Source organism: Mastomys coucha, unplaced genomic scaffold (assembly GCF_008632895.1).
Source record: "Mastomys coucha isolate ucsf_1 unplaced genomic scaffold, UCSF_Mcou_1 pScaffold23, whole genome shotgun sequence".
Classification (NCBI taxonomy): Eukaryota; Metazoa; Chordata; class Mammalia; order Rodentia; family Muridae; genus Mastomys; species Mastomys coucha.
In genome coordinates, this window is record NW_022196906.1 from 34,770,727 (window position 1) to 34,786,889 (window position 16,163).

Consider the following 16,163-nt stretch of genomic DNA (forward strand, 5'->3'; position numbering starts at 1 on the left):
CGCCCTGAGTACCAGGCTTTTGCTCAATTGAAATTGTTTCCTGGAAATATTAATCTAGCAATTACAGGTAGGGGAGTCTGGAATTCAGGGGGATGACACAGTGGTATTGATTCCTAAGTTAAGAAGGAGGTGTTTGTGTAGGAGGCAGGGGGCTGGACAGATGGCTCAGTGGTTAAGAGCACTGGCTGCTCTTCCAGAAGTCCCATCTATAATGGGCTTGAATGCCCTCTTCTGCTATGCAGGAGGCATACATGTAAATAGAGCACTCGTATACAGAAGTAAATAAACCTTTACAAAAAGAAGTGGAATCTGGGGAGATGGCCCAGTGAGCTTGCCACACAGGCATGAGAACCGGAGTTTGGATCCTCAGTACTTACATAAGAAAGAGCTGGGTACAATGGAATGCATCTGTGTTCTCAGACCAGAGAAAGGCATATCCCCAGAAGTCAGTGGCCAGTCAACCTAGTCAAAATTGGGCGAATAGTAAAGCAGTTGAGGAAGTCATTAGCCTGTGGCTCCCACAGGTGCCCAGGTAAGCCCCTGGACACACCTGTGCTCATGCTCGTATACCATAGGCACACACTCCAAACTGTAAAAAGGAAAGAAAGAAAGAAAGAAAGAAAGAAAGAAAGAAAGAAAGAGAGAGGGAGAGAGAAAGAAAGAAAGAAAGAAGGAAAGAGACAGAGGGAGAAAGAAGAAGAAAGAAAGAGAAGGAGGTGGTCAGTCTTTGAATAGAGGGAGTGACAGAAAGTGACAATAAGAAAGGAAAGGAGGAGATGGGGAGGTAGTTCAGTGTAGAACAGTTGTCCTGCATGCACAAGGCTCTCTGTATTCCTAAGTTGCCCAAGTGACATATGTCACCTCTTAATAGGGCCAAACAGGTGACATAGCTCCCCCAATAGTTTCCTCTTTCTCTGGAGTTACCTCCAGGTGAGTGACAACTGCTATGAAAGAATCAGCACTTCACTATTTTTTCTTCTATTCACTGTGTGTGTGTGTGAGTGTGTGTGTGTGTGTGTGTGTGTGTGTGTGTGTATGTGTGTGTGAGTGTGTGCACGGCTGTCACAGTGTGCCTTTTGGAGGTCAGAGAACAAACAAAGTGACTCAGTTCTCTCCTGCCATGTGGTTCCTGAGGATTGAACTCAGGTCATCAGGCTTGGCTGTGGGTGCATTGTGCCACCCAGCCAGCCCCAGGTTTTTTTTTTATGAGTTCCTTCTTTTTATTAACTCATACACAACTACTTGTCTTCTGGTTTGTGGAAGCAGTAAGTCAGACAACACTTACCACAGTAATGCCTGTCAAAGTGGCTACCCATGAAAACTCCAGCACCACATTCATCAGAAGGACACTCTTGAAGTCGGCTAATTTTGCCATTTTCATCCACCTTATAGTATTTCAGCACAGCCAACTTAACCTTCTTCCACTTATGCTTATTCTTCTTGGGAGTGGTGTAGGACTTCTTCCTCTCCTGAGCACCACCACGAAGTCTCAACACAAGATGAAGGGTAGACTCCTTTTGAATGTTGTAGTCAGACAAAGTACAGCCATCTTCCAGCTGCTTACCAGCAAAGATCAACCTCTGCTGATCAGGAGGAATTCCTTCCTTATCCTGGATCTTGGATTTTACATTTTCTATAGTGTCCGAGGGTTCAACCTTGAGTGTGATGGTCTTCCCCGTAAGGTTCTTCACAAAAATCTGCATCGTGGCGGTGGCTCCACCTCCGCACAGGATCAGATAACTGGGGAAAGTGAAGCCCTGGTGAGGCAGTGAGAAAAACACCTGGGGTTGGAGATGGCTCAGTGGTTAAGGCTTCTCTTTCAGGGGACCCATGTTCAGCTCTCAGTCCCCATGTGGTGGCTCAAATCATCAAGATTTCATAATTTGGGCTGGTGAGATGGCTCAGCAGGTAAGAGCACCGACTGCTCTTCCAAAGGTCTTGAGTTCAAATCTCAGCAACCACATGGTGGCTCACAACCATCTGTAATGAGATCTGATGCCCTCTTCTGGTGCTTCAGAAGACAACTACTGTGTTCTTATTTATAATAATAAATAAATAGTCTGTAGTCCAACTCCCAACAATGGTCAGCAGCAGCTGTGAATAGAAGTCCAAGGTTCTAGCAGTTGCTCAGTCCCACAAGGCAAGCAGGCAGAGCAGAGAGAGCACCCCAGGTTTTTTTTTTAAAAAAATGATTTATTTATTTATTATGTATACAGCATTCTAGCTGCATGTATGCCTGCAAGTCAGAAGATTATTATAGATGTTATTACATATCTCATTATAGATGGTTATGAATCATCATGTGGTTGCTGGGAATTGAACTCAGAATCTCTGGAAGAACAGCCAGTTCTCTTAACTTCTGAGCCGTCTCTCCAGTCTAGGCCAGAGCTTTCAAATCAGTGACTTGTTGGCAGTCAGTTCTTCCACTAGCATTTATGGAGGTCTCAGCACTCAGCTCACAGCATCAGCACCACCATGGTTTGTGCCCTTAGTACAGTACATTCAGCTTATGTGGTGTTAAGGTGCAGGGGTGCAGGAAGAGCTGAGGTGTGGGACTCTGTCAGCCTTTTGAGTTCAGTCTACACATGACCTCTGCCTTTCGATTTCTATGTGGCTCAGGGATAGTAATTGCACCTATATGATAGAATCTCTGTGAGGATTAAATGTGTTAATGGGAAAATGCAAAGGGAACAGTGCCTGGCACGCAGAGCAAAGTGTCTGATGTTATGCTCAGGACAAAGCTCTTTCTCAAGGGCAGTCATGTCACCAGATTGATACAGTCCAGCACGACATAGCAATAATGGCAAAGATACAGGGGACAGAAAGAATTCTAAGGTGGGGTGATTCTTACAGAGACCTCGCCTGTCATTGGGACAGATTCTTTCTACTGAATCAGGGTCTTGTCGGTTTCTAAAGCTTACCAGTGTTTTATCTTCATCCCTCCCCCACAAGAATATGTCAAACCCATCTCATTTTCTCAGCCTTTGGATATCCCCAGAGTGTGCAAGATAGAGGCAGTGCCCCCATGTAATTTTGAAGGTAACCCTTATCCACATCTAGCTCTGAAGATCTGCCAGGGATTAAATCTTTGCCTGGGACAGATGAGACTAGGTGTCTTATGGAGAGAAAAAGAAAGACAAATTTCACCCCTCTCTGGACACAGATATACATTAGTTGGTGGAGCACGTGAGCCTCAGTGATACACTCTTTGTTTATTTAAGGGTAAAAAATGATCAGCAAGAAATCAATTAGCATCTTCTACAAGCAGGTCCTAAGCCCTGGTACCCATTCTTTTATCCCCTCATCTGCATACAAGCAGCATCTGTTCTGGGGACGTTGTCCTAATTGGGTTCAACCTGTTATCATTTGCTCAGCAAAGCCCCAAGAGAGCCCTTCCTTTGTCTCCAGCCCAGAGGAAGGCCACTGGGGGATGACTGGCCAAAGGAATCAGGGGTCAGATACAGAAATGACATCCATACACCTGAGACACTGATTTGAGCCCAACAAAAACCGCTTTTACTTAAGTTTCATATGGTAAATGATTTATGTGGGCTGACATGATCACTACAGTGGCCCAAACTAGGGGCTATAATTAATTCCATTTGGTTACATTAAAAAAACAAAAAAAAACCAAAAACAAAAACCTAAGGGGAATGGTGGCTTTAAAAGGCTAAGGACTTGCCCGAGGTAACAAACAGAAGGGAAGCCGAAACTTAGACCCCGACTCTCCTGCTTGGGCCTCTGCATTCATAAGCACTGTGCTACACAGGCAGGTCTCATGTCCACAGATTCAACCCAGTGAAGACTGAAAATATTTAAATTTTCTCGACAGTGCTTAGGATAAAACCTAGGGTCTTCTTTCTTCTGTGTGTGTGTGTGTGTGTGTGATGTATGGGTAGGTGTGATGTATAGGTGTGTGTGTGCGTGTCTCTGTGTGTGATATGTGTGTGCATGTGTGATGTGTGTGTATGTGTGTGTGTGATGTATGGGTGTGCATGTGCGTCTAGGTGTGATATATATGTGTGTGTGATGTGTGAATGTGTGGGTGTGTATGTGTGTGATGTATGGGTATGCATGTGTGTCTCTGTGTGTGAGATAGGTGTATGTGTGCATGTGTATGTACCTGTGTGTGTTCCTGTGTGTGTGTGCATGCATGTGTGTGATGTGTGGCACTGGTATGCGGAAGTGAGAGGAGTTGTTCTCTTCTTCCACTGTGGGATTTGGGAATTGAACTAGGGTCTTCATGCTGATACAGTAAGGGCCATTTTGTTGGCCCAGAACCCCAGGATCTTATGCATGCCAAGTAAGCTTATTAGCACTGAGCTATACCCCCAATAATCAGATTGAAAAACACTTGAAAAAATTTCACTTGAACTAAATACTAAATGTGCTTGAATTTTTTGTTATGTTTATGCTACACCACTATTTAATTTTGCATTTCTCTCTCGCTCCCTCTGTACCCCCTTCTTCCCCTCCTTCTCCCCATGCTTGTGTGTGTACTTGTGTTGTTGTGTATCGTACTTCACTGTGAGGAGTTCACGTGCCATGGTATACAAGTGGAGGTCTGAGGACAGTTTGTGGGAGCTGGCTCTATCCTTGCAGGTCTCAGGGATCAAATTCAGGTGGTCAGGCTTAGTGGCAAGTGCCTTGACTTGCTGAGCCATCTTTCAAAGTCTGGCTTATTTACAAATTAAAAACAATTTTAATCAGCATATACTATGTTAGGGCTTGTTACGGCATTTTCATGCATAATTGGGTTTTCTTGATTCTCACATTCCTCTTCTCCCCACCTCCTAAATATATCCCTCCCTTTCCAATGGCTTCTCTTCTTTCATTTTAATGTTCTATTTCGGCCTTCCTTCCTTAACACCTTCCCCCATCTCACAGCCCCCTCTCTGGTTTCACATCTTGTCACCATGCTTTCAGTGATACAATAAACATACCCAGTTGCTTATCATTTATATTAGATTAGGCATTATAAGCAGTCTAGGGATAAGGTCAAGGTGGTGCATGCCTGTTATCCCAGCACTTGGGAGGCTAATGCAGAAAGATTCTAAGTTAGAGGCCAGCCTAGGCTATATAGTGAGTTTCAGGCCAGCTTTGTCTATACAATGAAAGCTTGCTTCAAACCAAGCAAACAAACAAGCCAACCACATGTATGTAGACCATACATCATTCTATGAATGGGACACGAACATCTTTGGATTTCTCATGGATACTGTCTTAGTCAGGGTTTCTATTCCTGCACAAACATCATGACAATGAAAGCAAGTTGGAGAGGAAAGGGTTTATTCAGCTTACTTCCACATGGCTGTTGATCACCAGAGGAAGTCAGGACTGGAACTCAAGCAGGTCAGGAAGCAGGAGCTGATGCAGAGGCCATGGAGAGATGTTCCTTGCTGGTTTGCTTCCCCTGGCTTGCTCAGCCTGCTCTCTTATAGAACCCAAGACTTCCAGCCCAGGGATGGCACCACCCACAAGGGGCCCCACCCCCTTGATCACTAATTGAGAAAATGCCCCACAACTAGATCTCATGGAGGCACTTCCCCAACTGAATCTCTCTTCTCTGTGATAACTCCAGCCTGTGTCAAGTTGACACACAAAACCAACCAGTACAGACACCAAGCATCAACTGACTGCATCTCACCTCTGCTGCCCCTTGGCTGAACTTAGAGAGCTAAGTTGACAGCCGCACTGGAGGAAAGGTTCAATCCAGCTGCTGCTGCTGTGGGAAAACTGACAATAAACCCCTAAGCCTTCTTTGTGGTCTGCCTGTTATCTGTAGGGAGCTTAATGTGCCCTAGAGAAGGAGGGTCCTGAGGATGCAGAGTGGGATTAGCTGCAGTGGAAAGGTGCCTAGTGACAAGAAGCCACCTCTGGGCAGTTCTACCTCAGAAGACTCAAGATGGGTGTATAACTGAGATGCCAAAGGCAGATTAATATTGGCCATTAGAGGGAAAGGCCTGAGCCCAAGTCCAGAGTCTTAAGTAAAACATACCAGACCTCTCATCGGAGAGCCTTGTGGGAATTCAGGAACTCTTTTCCTGAATTCCTGAATGAGGGTTGAGAGGATATTCCCCTCATATTGCAGCAACCATTTATCTGAGCCAGACTATTGGAGCGCAGCACTCCCCCAATGGGCAACCTGCAACCTGCAACCTACATGCAACCTGCAACCTACATGCAACCTGCAACCTGCAACCTACATGCAACCTGCAACCTACATGCAACCTGCAACCTACATGCAACCCGCAACCTACATGCAACCTGCAACCTACAACCCACAACCTGCAACCTGCAACCTACAGCCTGCAACCTACATGCAACCTGCAACTTACAACCCACAACCTACAACCTGCAACCTGCAACTTACAGCCTGCAACCTGCAACCTACAACCTGCAATCTGCAACCAGCTTAGGTTCAAGTCCAGATGCTATATTGACATTCTTCCATTTCTTACAGTTCATGGTTGCTCATTCAAATGTCTGCAGAAACCAGACAAGTGAAATAAGCAAATAAGAGAGGAAGAACCTATGCTACACCTTCTGCTTGACAATGAGTAATAATAGCTACATAATGATTTTAAATAACATAATATTAACATATGATATATATACACATATACATATATACAAGGTATATATATATGTTCATGCACATATATGTATGTATATAGTTTTGTTTTCATTGTTTAGTTTGCTTTTGTTTCTCAAGATAGGGTTTTTCTGTGTCTCTCTGTCTGTCCTGGTACTCTTTTTCTCCTCTCTCTCTCTCTCTTTTTTTACTTATTTATTTTAATAATATGAGCACACTGTAGCTGCTATACCAGAAGAGGATGTCAGATCTCATTACAGATTGTTGTGAGCCACCATGTGGTTACTTGGAATTGAACTCAGAACCTTCGGAAGAGCAGTCAGTGCTCTTAACTGCTGAGCCATCTCTCCATCCAACTCCTGGTACTCTTTCTATAGACCAGACTGACCACAAACTCAAGAGATCCACCTGCCTCTGCCTCCTGAGTGCTGGGACTAAAGGCATGTGTTACCATTACCTGGTTTAGCATTTGATATTTTATGAAGAGCATTGCTCCACGTTGAAACAAGGTGGCTGTAGCTAGCACTGACTTCACCTTCTTTGTCTTATGAGGCAGGTGTCACAATCCCTGGATTTTAAATGTGAAATGGAGGCTCACAGGGGTCAGATGACTTGCCCATAGTTACACAGCTCAGTGCAAGTCCAGAACTTAAACCTGAGTCTTCATCATACCCTGTCTAACAGCTGTGTCCTTGCTGCAGTACCTAGCCTTGTGGTACCTGACACATAGCAGCGGCATCTGCAAGCCATCGCTTCTATCACCTCACTAAATGCCATGGAGGAGAGGACTAGGGTGAGGGCTCCCCAGGCACTGGCTGTGCAAGCCTGAGGGTCTGAGTTCAGATTCCTCAGAACCTATGTAAAACAAGGTACTGCACACCTGTAGTCCCAACACTCATACGGTGTGATAGAGAGTGGAGGTAGCAAGATGAGAGGTGGAGACAAAAGAATGCCCAGAAGCTTGTGGGCCAGCCGGCCTGGTGTACTCAGTGCTAGACAGCAAGGACCCTATCTCAGACAAAGTGGAAGCAGAATGACAGGTGAGGTTGTCCTTTGACCTACACACATGTGCTATAATACACACACATACACACACTCACATACACACTCTCTAACACACACATACACACACGCCACACACTCACATACACCCCCCATACACTCCCATACACATACTCACATACATACACCACACACTCATACACACACATTCACACACACTCACACACTCACACACACTCACACACTCACATATACTCTCTAACACACACACTCATATATACACACACACACTCATACACACACTAACACATACACTCACACACACATACACAACACACTCATACATATTAGAGAGTATATGTGTGAGTAGGTGTATACACATACTCATATACACCTACTCACACATATACTCTCTAATATACACTCACACAATCACATATACACCACACACTCATATACACACACTCTCTAACACACACATACATGTACTCACATACTCATATACACACACTAACACACACACTTTCTAACACACACATAAACACTCACACACTCATATATACACACTCACAGACTTGCATACACACAGCACACACTCATACACACATACACACACTCATATACACTCATCACATACTCATATACACACTCATATACATACACTCACACACATACACATAGTCACACACTCATATACACACAGCACACACTCATACACACATACACATACCACACAGTCACATATCACACACTTATATACACACAAACTCCCACATACACTTTCTAACCCCCACCCCCACACACACAATGCACTCTCCATGGGAAGTACAGAGAACAACCTGGCTAGATATTCCCTATACCTGAAGTGGAGCGACAAGACATTCACAGGTTAATGAGTCCACGGTGGAAGGAATGTGGCCACTAATTCAGTTGGAAAGGAGGAAGTGAAGTTTTGTGCACAAAAGATATGGAACACACCAATCAAGGAGAGAAAGCAAAGAGAAAATGTATCTGCCCTGCTTAGCCCAATGTCTGTCCATTTGTCTCCTGAACTCTCAGTCTTGGGTGCTACAAAAAGTTCCCTCTTTTACTCGTGTGTGTGTGTGTGTGTGTGTGTGTGTGTGTGTGTGTGTGTTGCTGAGATTTGGAGAACTGATACCCAGTCTCTCCCCAGCATTCTTTGCCATTTTAATTTGTTAACTTTCCTAATTGCCTAAATACTCCTAAGCAGCAAGCGGAGTAGGAATGTTGGGGGTGCTGTGTCCTCTTCCTCCTCCTCCCCCAGTGTTGCTATCCCCATTTCAATTCAAGAGGGCCCAGCAGCCTACATCAGACGGTAACAGCTCCATTTCCCTCCAAGATTAATAATTATGACATTAGAAGGGTGATCTGTTGCGATTCAGCCTTTCTATTTGCAGGCTGGTGGCTGCATATCAATGGCATGATTAGGCAAATGAAATCAGATTGGCACGGTTAGGAAATATTTACATGGCCAGAATGCATATGCTTCAATCTCATTGTTCCCATTATTAAGCCATTTTATAATCTCATAACATTTAGACTCACACTTTGCATTTCTAATTAACTTGAGGAGTGACTTCGATGGGAATTAATTGCAACTTGTGCATTCTTATACACACAAACTCGCCAAGGAACAAACTCTGGTTGGCAGTCATGTAACTCACCCCCAACATGGGCTCTGAGCTGACTTCTGTTCTACACCAGCCTCACTGTCAGTTGGGAGAAGTGGCTGGGGACATTAGTTTTCATTAAAATCGGGCAGCAAATCTCATGCAGGAACAGTCTGAGCGCAAGGGTCCCCTTGGAGGAGCTTGCCTCCTCCTCACAGCCGCTCATAAACAAGCTGTCTGATGTGGGGCAGTGGATTTCAGCCTTGGGGATTTAATGAATCAATAACACCACTAAAATAATAACAGCAGCGTCAACATCTGGAATGCCGAAATTGCTGTCCTTTGAGCCATTGGTCTTCCTTCCTTCCTTACTCCATTCCTTCCTCCCTTCCTTCCTTCCTTCCTTCTTTCCTTCCTTCCTTCCTTCCTTCTTTATTTAATTTTAATCTATTTATTTATTTTAAGTCAAACTGGTGAAGACGACTTTGATCTCCTACCTGATCCTCCTGCTTCTGCCTCCCAAGTGCTGGCATTATTGGTGTGCACCACCACACCCAAGTCATTCATTTATTTCTAATACAGGATCTAACTATTCAGCCCAGACTGACTTAGAACATGCTACATGGCTCAGACTGATTCAAACTGGCCAAACTCCTGTTCAGCCTCATGAACACTGGGATTAAATACATGTACCATTATACCTGGTTTGTATTGTCTATTTAAATTTGTCTCTCTATGAAGAGTGTGCTATACATTTCACACCTCAGGGTTGGACAGTTAACATTTGAATATCGCTCATCAAAAGTGCATTACCCTGGAAGTGGCTTAAGTCTGAACTTTAGTGATCTTTATTTTCTTTTATCATGGAGTTTTTACTAATATTCACAATTGATGTTAGATTTTTTTCTGGCTAATAGAATGGTGTTCATAGTACACTGATTGAATAGACATTGACAAGGAACTTTCTCTCTTGAATGGGCAGAAAGCATCCTTTGAGAATGCCCAGCATCCTAAACCTTCCACATCAGTGCTTGTAGTCTAAAACTTTTCCTGGTTCTGATTCAGGAGGTTTATGGAGATGTGGGTGTCTGGTTCAGAATGGGACATTTTCTGAACCCAGGGGGTGTGAACCTGGCTTGCAAAGTGCTTGTTGGAGTGAGTAGTTCTCAGTTGCAAAGAACTGTGCACACCCTCACTGCCCTGTCAGAGATTCTGTCCACATGTATGAGGATGCTACTGCATTTAGTGGATAGATAGAAGTCTTAGGTGTTGTCCAAACTTCTGACTCCACAACAGAGAATGGCCCAGGGGCCAGAGAGATAGCCCGGTGGTTAAGAGCACTGGCTGTTCATCCAGAGGACCAGAGTTTGATTACCAGCACCCACATGGCAGCTCACAACCACCTTCAACTCCAGTTTCCAGAGTAATGCCTCACAGGTAAGTTTAAAAAGTAGTCTAATGGGTATTTTAGTTTGGGTTTTTACTGCTGTGAATAGACACCATGACCAAGGCAATTCTTACAAGGACAATATTTAATTGGGGCTGGCTTACAGGTTCAGAGGTTCAGTCCATTATCATCAAGGTGAGAACATGGGCGTGTTTAGGCAGATAAGGTGCAGGAGGAGCTGAGAGTTCTACATCTTCATCTGAAGGCAGACAGGAGAAGACTAGCTTTCAGGAAGCTAAGAGTAGGGTCTCAAAGCCCATGCCCACAGTGACACACTTCCTCCAACAAGGGCACACCTACTCCAACAAGACCATACCTCCAAATAATGCCACTCCCTGGGCCAAGCATAGTACACGGGGCCAAGGAATAGGTTACCTAGAAAGGCAGAGGCACCTGTAGAACCAACTCCCAGCTTCTCTACTTTTTCACGTATGGATGTATTCACTGGCCAAACTAGAGTCGTTGCTGTTCAGAATAGAAAAAGCCAGAAGCATGCTCTCCAAAGTCTCTGCACGAATGACCTTGTTTACACCTTTCCCCTAGCTGTTGAGGCCTTCAGAGTCAGCCTTCCCCAGCTCCTCAGCACAGAGCACGGACTTCTGCAAGCTTAGTGTAACAGCCTTACATGGCTAATATCCCATACGTTCAGAATTGCCCACCAGACTTGGGAAAGGAAAGAGAATGTCTTAAACATGGAAAGAATCTATTATGAGAGCGAAGAGGAGAGTAGAAGCCAGGTGGGAGAGAGGCAGGGACTCCAGAGGGGGTTCCATGGTCTAAGGTTGATGCTTTGGCACATACTCAGACTCTCCTTGCATGTTCATATTGATCGCCACTCTCTTCTCAATATGAAGGAGACTGAATCAGCCTAGATACCCATTAGCAGATGAACTAATAACAAAAATGTGGTGCATAGACACAATGAAATTTTATTCAACCATAAAGCTGAATGGAATCATGAAATTTGAAGACAATGGATGGAGCTAGAAAATGTTGTATTAAGTAAGGTAACACAGACTGAGAAAGACCAGCATTGTATGTTCTCTCTCATACGTCAGTCTTAGCTTCTAATTGTTAAATATGTGCATCTTCGTGGGAGAGAATAAATGCAAAGATCAGGAAAGTGGAACGGGGTGTAGGAGACTGTGAAGGGGGACTTTAAGGAAAGAGATGAGGAAGACAATAGTGGGGACAAAATGTAACAGCATGGATGGGAGGACAGAGAGATGAGGGCGGAGCCAAGTAGGGAGTGTGACTGCTGGGAATCACCTAAAATATGTGTGAAAATTCCATACCTCTGTCTGGTCCCTAAAGCCACTCCAGACAAATAGCCTAGCATCCTCCCTCATCCTAGCTCTAAGGGGTAGGGAATAAATGCCCTGCTCCACTCTGTGTGAATGGAGTCAGTTTGTTTTGCCTTAGAGTAGTGGTTTTCAACTTATGGATCACGACCCCTTTGGAGGGCAGAATGACCCTTTCACAAAGGTCACCTAAGACCATTGGGAAACACAGATGTTTACATTACATACAGTAGCAAGATTACAGTTATGAAGTAACAACGAAAATAGTTTTATGATCGGGGGTCACCACATCATGAGGAACTGTACTAAAGGAAGCATTAGGAAGGTTGACAACCATTAGAGAAAGGACATTCTGGTTAGCTAAGATCTTCACAAAGTATCAGATTTCCCCTTTGGTCTCAGAGTAGGGCTATGTCCACAGAACACCTGATGGCATCCATTACACAGGGCTCCTCTTCCTTCTCCCAGGGCTGTGCAAACCTGAGTCCTCCACCTAAACACTTGTCACTCATGTGCTTATCCTGTTCTGCCTCCCACAGCCAAGTGTGGTATATGCACAGGTGTGACCTCAATGACCCATGTAGTTTTCACTGACTGTGGAGTGCACTCCCCAGTCACTTATGCTACAGAGAAGGGCCCATAAGTGACAGAACAAAGTAATGGATCGCACCAAGGTCTTTCTGTTTGCCATTTAGAATTGTCAAGTAATTTGTTTTGCTTTCAGATGGGGTCTATTTCTATAGCTCAGGTAGACTCCAAACTGTCAATTCTCCTGCCTCCACCTTCTTAATTCTAGAACTTTAGGTGTTTGCTTGTTCTACAAAGTATTCTTTTATTATTTGTTCTTCTTCTTCTTATTTTGTGTATGTTGATAGAATTTATATCCTTGTATGTATGTGGGGTGTGTGAACATGCTATGGCACATATATGGAGGACAGAGGACAACTTTGTTGTGATGGTTTCTATATTCTTGGCCCAGGGAGTGGCACTATTAGAAGGTGAGGCCCTGTTGGAGTAGGTGTGGCCTTCTTGGAGTAGGTGTGTCACTGTGGGTGTGGGCTTTAAGACACTCATCCTAGCTGCCTGGAAGCCAGTATTCTAGCAGCCTTCAGATGAAGATGTAGAACTCTCAGCTTCTCCTGCACCATGTCTGCCTAGACACTGCCATACCCCCACCTTGATGGTAATGGACTGAACCTCTGAACCTTTAAGCTAGCCCCAATTAAATGTTGTCTTTATAAGAGTTTCCTTGGTCATGGTGTCTGTTCATGGCAATAAAACCCTAACTAAGACATTTGTAGAGTCAGTTATTTTCTTTCACCCTTTTATGTGTCCTGAGGATCAAACCCGTGCCATCAAGCTTGCTCTGCAAATGCTTTTACCATCTCGTTGGCCCTCCTTTTATTCTTTAGGTTAGGGTTAAAAATGAACTGGTATCCCTGAATCCCATAGTGCATGGAAATGAAGTGGGGATTCTGGGAAACATGGCTGAGAGGGGACTGGCTTCTTTGGAATCTATGCTTGTCTTGAGTCATCTTCAACATACAGTCTACACATGTTTTGCATAGACATTATCATGCTTTTCAGTTTGTGAGGTGTAGGTGTCTGGTGGAGTTTCTGCCATCTATAAATGCTGGAGTCACTGATCAGTAAGCAAATGCAGTATGTGTTTCCCTGTAGCATTGTTCAGACCATACTTGTGTTACACTCAATTCAAGGGAAGGATGGTTTCAAACTTCATAGATCCACAAGAGACTGAAAAAATACATGTTAGGAGGAAAAGTGCAAGGTTTGAGCATATGCATTTTGAGAAAAATAATACTCAGAGAAGGTGGTAGACATGCATTGTTTCCAGTTTTTGCTTTTGCTTTCACTTCTCAGACAAGGTCTTGCCATGTAGCCCAGGCTGCCTTCAGATTCACCATTTTCCTCTTAGCTTCCCAGTGCTGTAATTTGTGGTACTGTGCCTGACTTTAATAGGTTTTCATTGGTTTTAATACTGGCAAAGATTCTCTGTGATGAGTGTAGCATTCTAGACAAACAACAGATCAGAATATGGATCACTAGTTGAAGTTCTGTGAAAGTGAACGGAAGCCTCTTACGGGAAGGCGGTCAGCTGAGATAGGTCTTTTGGGTGGGCGGAGCTTAGACTAGATTTGATTCTCTCCCTCTTCCTCCCTCTTTCCCTGTCTGTATTTTTTTTTTTTTTAAAGTGGAAAGAATGTGGAAAAAGGCATCTTCTGAGGGCACACTATTTGGAGGATTGAGAACATGTAAAGATGTGTATCTATGATGTCATTTCCATTCAACAACTTTCCCATGTCAGATGGTACACTAACTATTTTTGTGTATTGTCTCATTTAAAGCTCTCAACCCCCCTTTGGGGAGAAGAAGCCATTTATTTATGTCCCCACTTCACAGAGGAGACTGAGGTTCTGGGGAGATAACTTACCCTTAAACCACAAAGCTAGGGAGAGCTGAGGGACGCATCCTAACTTGTTGAGTGACCAGCCTCATAAATTAGGAAATACCACTTGTGTTTAAAGGCACTCATTCTGAGACTGCACAGGCACCACAGAAGGCAATATCAAAAGGCAGAGCCTGATACATACCTGCTGCTACCGCATTAAAAAATTGGTCATCTGGGCGGAGGGTGGCTCATTGCAATCTTGCTGTATAAGCTTGAGAGCCTGAACTTGGACCCCCCAGAACTTGCATAAAAGCCAGATGCATAGCACAGGTGTCTGCCATTCCCGTGCTTCCTATAGAGAGACGAGAGGCAGAAACAAGAGAACATCAGAAGCTCCAAGGCCAGCGAACTAGCCTGGTATGTGGAGCAAAGAAAACAACGTATGTCAAGCAAAAGTGGAAAGTGAGGAGCATGTATATTGTGTACGTACACACACACACACACACACACACACACACACACACACACACACACACACACACGCGCGCGCGCGCGCGCGCGCGCTCCTATGCAGATGATCAGGCTGGAGAAGGGGAGCTTAGCTGCTCATCAGAGCTAGGGCCCCTCCCCCGCTCTTAGGGTTCCGCTTGCCTCCACTCCAAGGGGCTCAGAGCCTGTGGCCGCGGGGGCGCGATGGGGGGAGGTTTCTGGCCCAAGACCCATCAAGCAATATAAACAACCTTCGATTGTTTAGTTGCTTTAGCTCACGAAGCTTTCTTTGGCTTTCTTGATAAGTGTGTTGTTTTGTGCCTGCTCATGGACGTATGCTTGTGTACTAGGGGCTTTTTTTTCCCTTTGGTTTTGGTTTTGTTTTCCTAATGGCGGGTATTGACAGTGGAATAACTGGACTCCTTCCAGCAGGTAGAAGCTTCCAGATGAATGGAGGCGGCTAAATGGGAGGCCGTGCTTGTCTTAATTTGTCTCAAACAATCACTTAATGGGCACGGGAGATTTCCGAGAAATGGGTGAATAGTTTCGGTCCATTTTTCCAAGTCCTCACTGAACTAAATAAAGTCCACTGGCTTTTAAGATTTAGACAGCAAATAAATAAATAAATAAATAAATAAATAAATAAATAAGGGGGGTCTTTATCCTCACACGCCAAATCTGTGCGGCAGTAAAGTGCAGGCCCTGACAGGAATTTCAATTATTTAATCAAAAAGAAAATGAAAGAGGTCTTAAGTGTTGCGATTCGGAGACAGCCTTTTCATAGACCAATCTAGCGAGCTCGCACATTGAATATGAAGCAAAATGGAAGGAAATTAAGGCAGCTCCGGCTTAAATCATGTGATTGCAAATAGTAAATTAGTTTCTCGATGTTTTCATTTAAGTGTTTAAGTGGAAGGTTTTATTCCTAATGTAGTGTAGTGACACAGAAGAGAACCCTCGGCCGACTGCAGCTTCCCCATCCTGGCAACAAGGATGCATTTGCCCTGGGGAGGGAGAGAGAGGAAAAGGGAGGAAGAGGGGCGAAGATGGAGAGGGCTGGGGACGCAGAGCCCGCAGTCGCGTTAGGGCGCTTTTGTTTCGAATTGCTACCGAAGTAGCTTTCACAGCAAACTCATTAATCCAGCAGATGAGCAACGTCTGTTGAAAATGTACTAAGCGAAACGCATTTAATTTGGAAGGGAAATCAGGGGCCGCATTAGTCAGAGCATATAAATGACCACATCAGCCATTCGGCTGTTTGGTCTTTTTTTTTTTTTTTTTTTTTTTT

At 44.3% G+C, this 16,163-nt stretch overlaps 1 pseudogene across 1 annotated transcript; it reads right to left on the reverse strand.

Annotated features, from left to right (window-relative positions):
• Window positions 1-1,238: 1,238 nt before the first annotated feature.
• On the reverse strand, window positions 1,239-1,703 carry LOC116073139 (annotated as a pseudogene). Its single transcript, XR_004111688.1, has one exon. The product of XR_004111688.1 is annotated as a ubiquitin-40S ribosomal protein S27a pseudogene (transcript).
• Window positions 1,704-16,163: the final 14,460 nt, after the last annotated feature.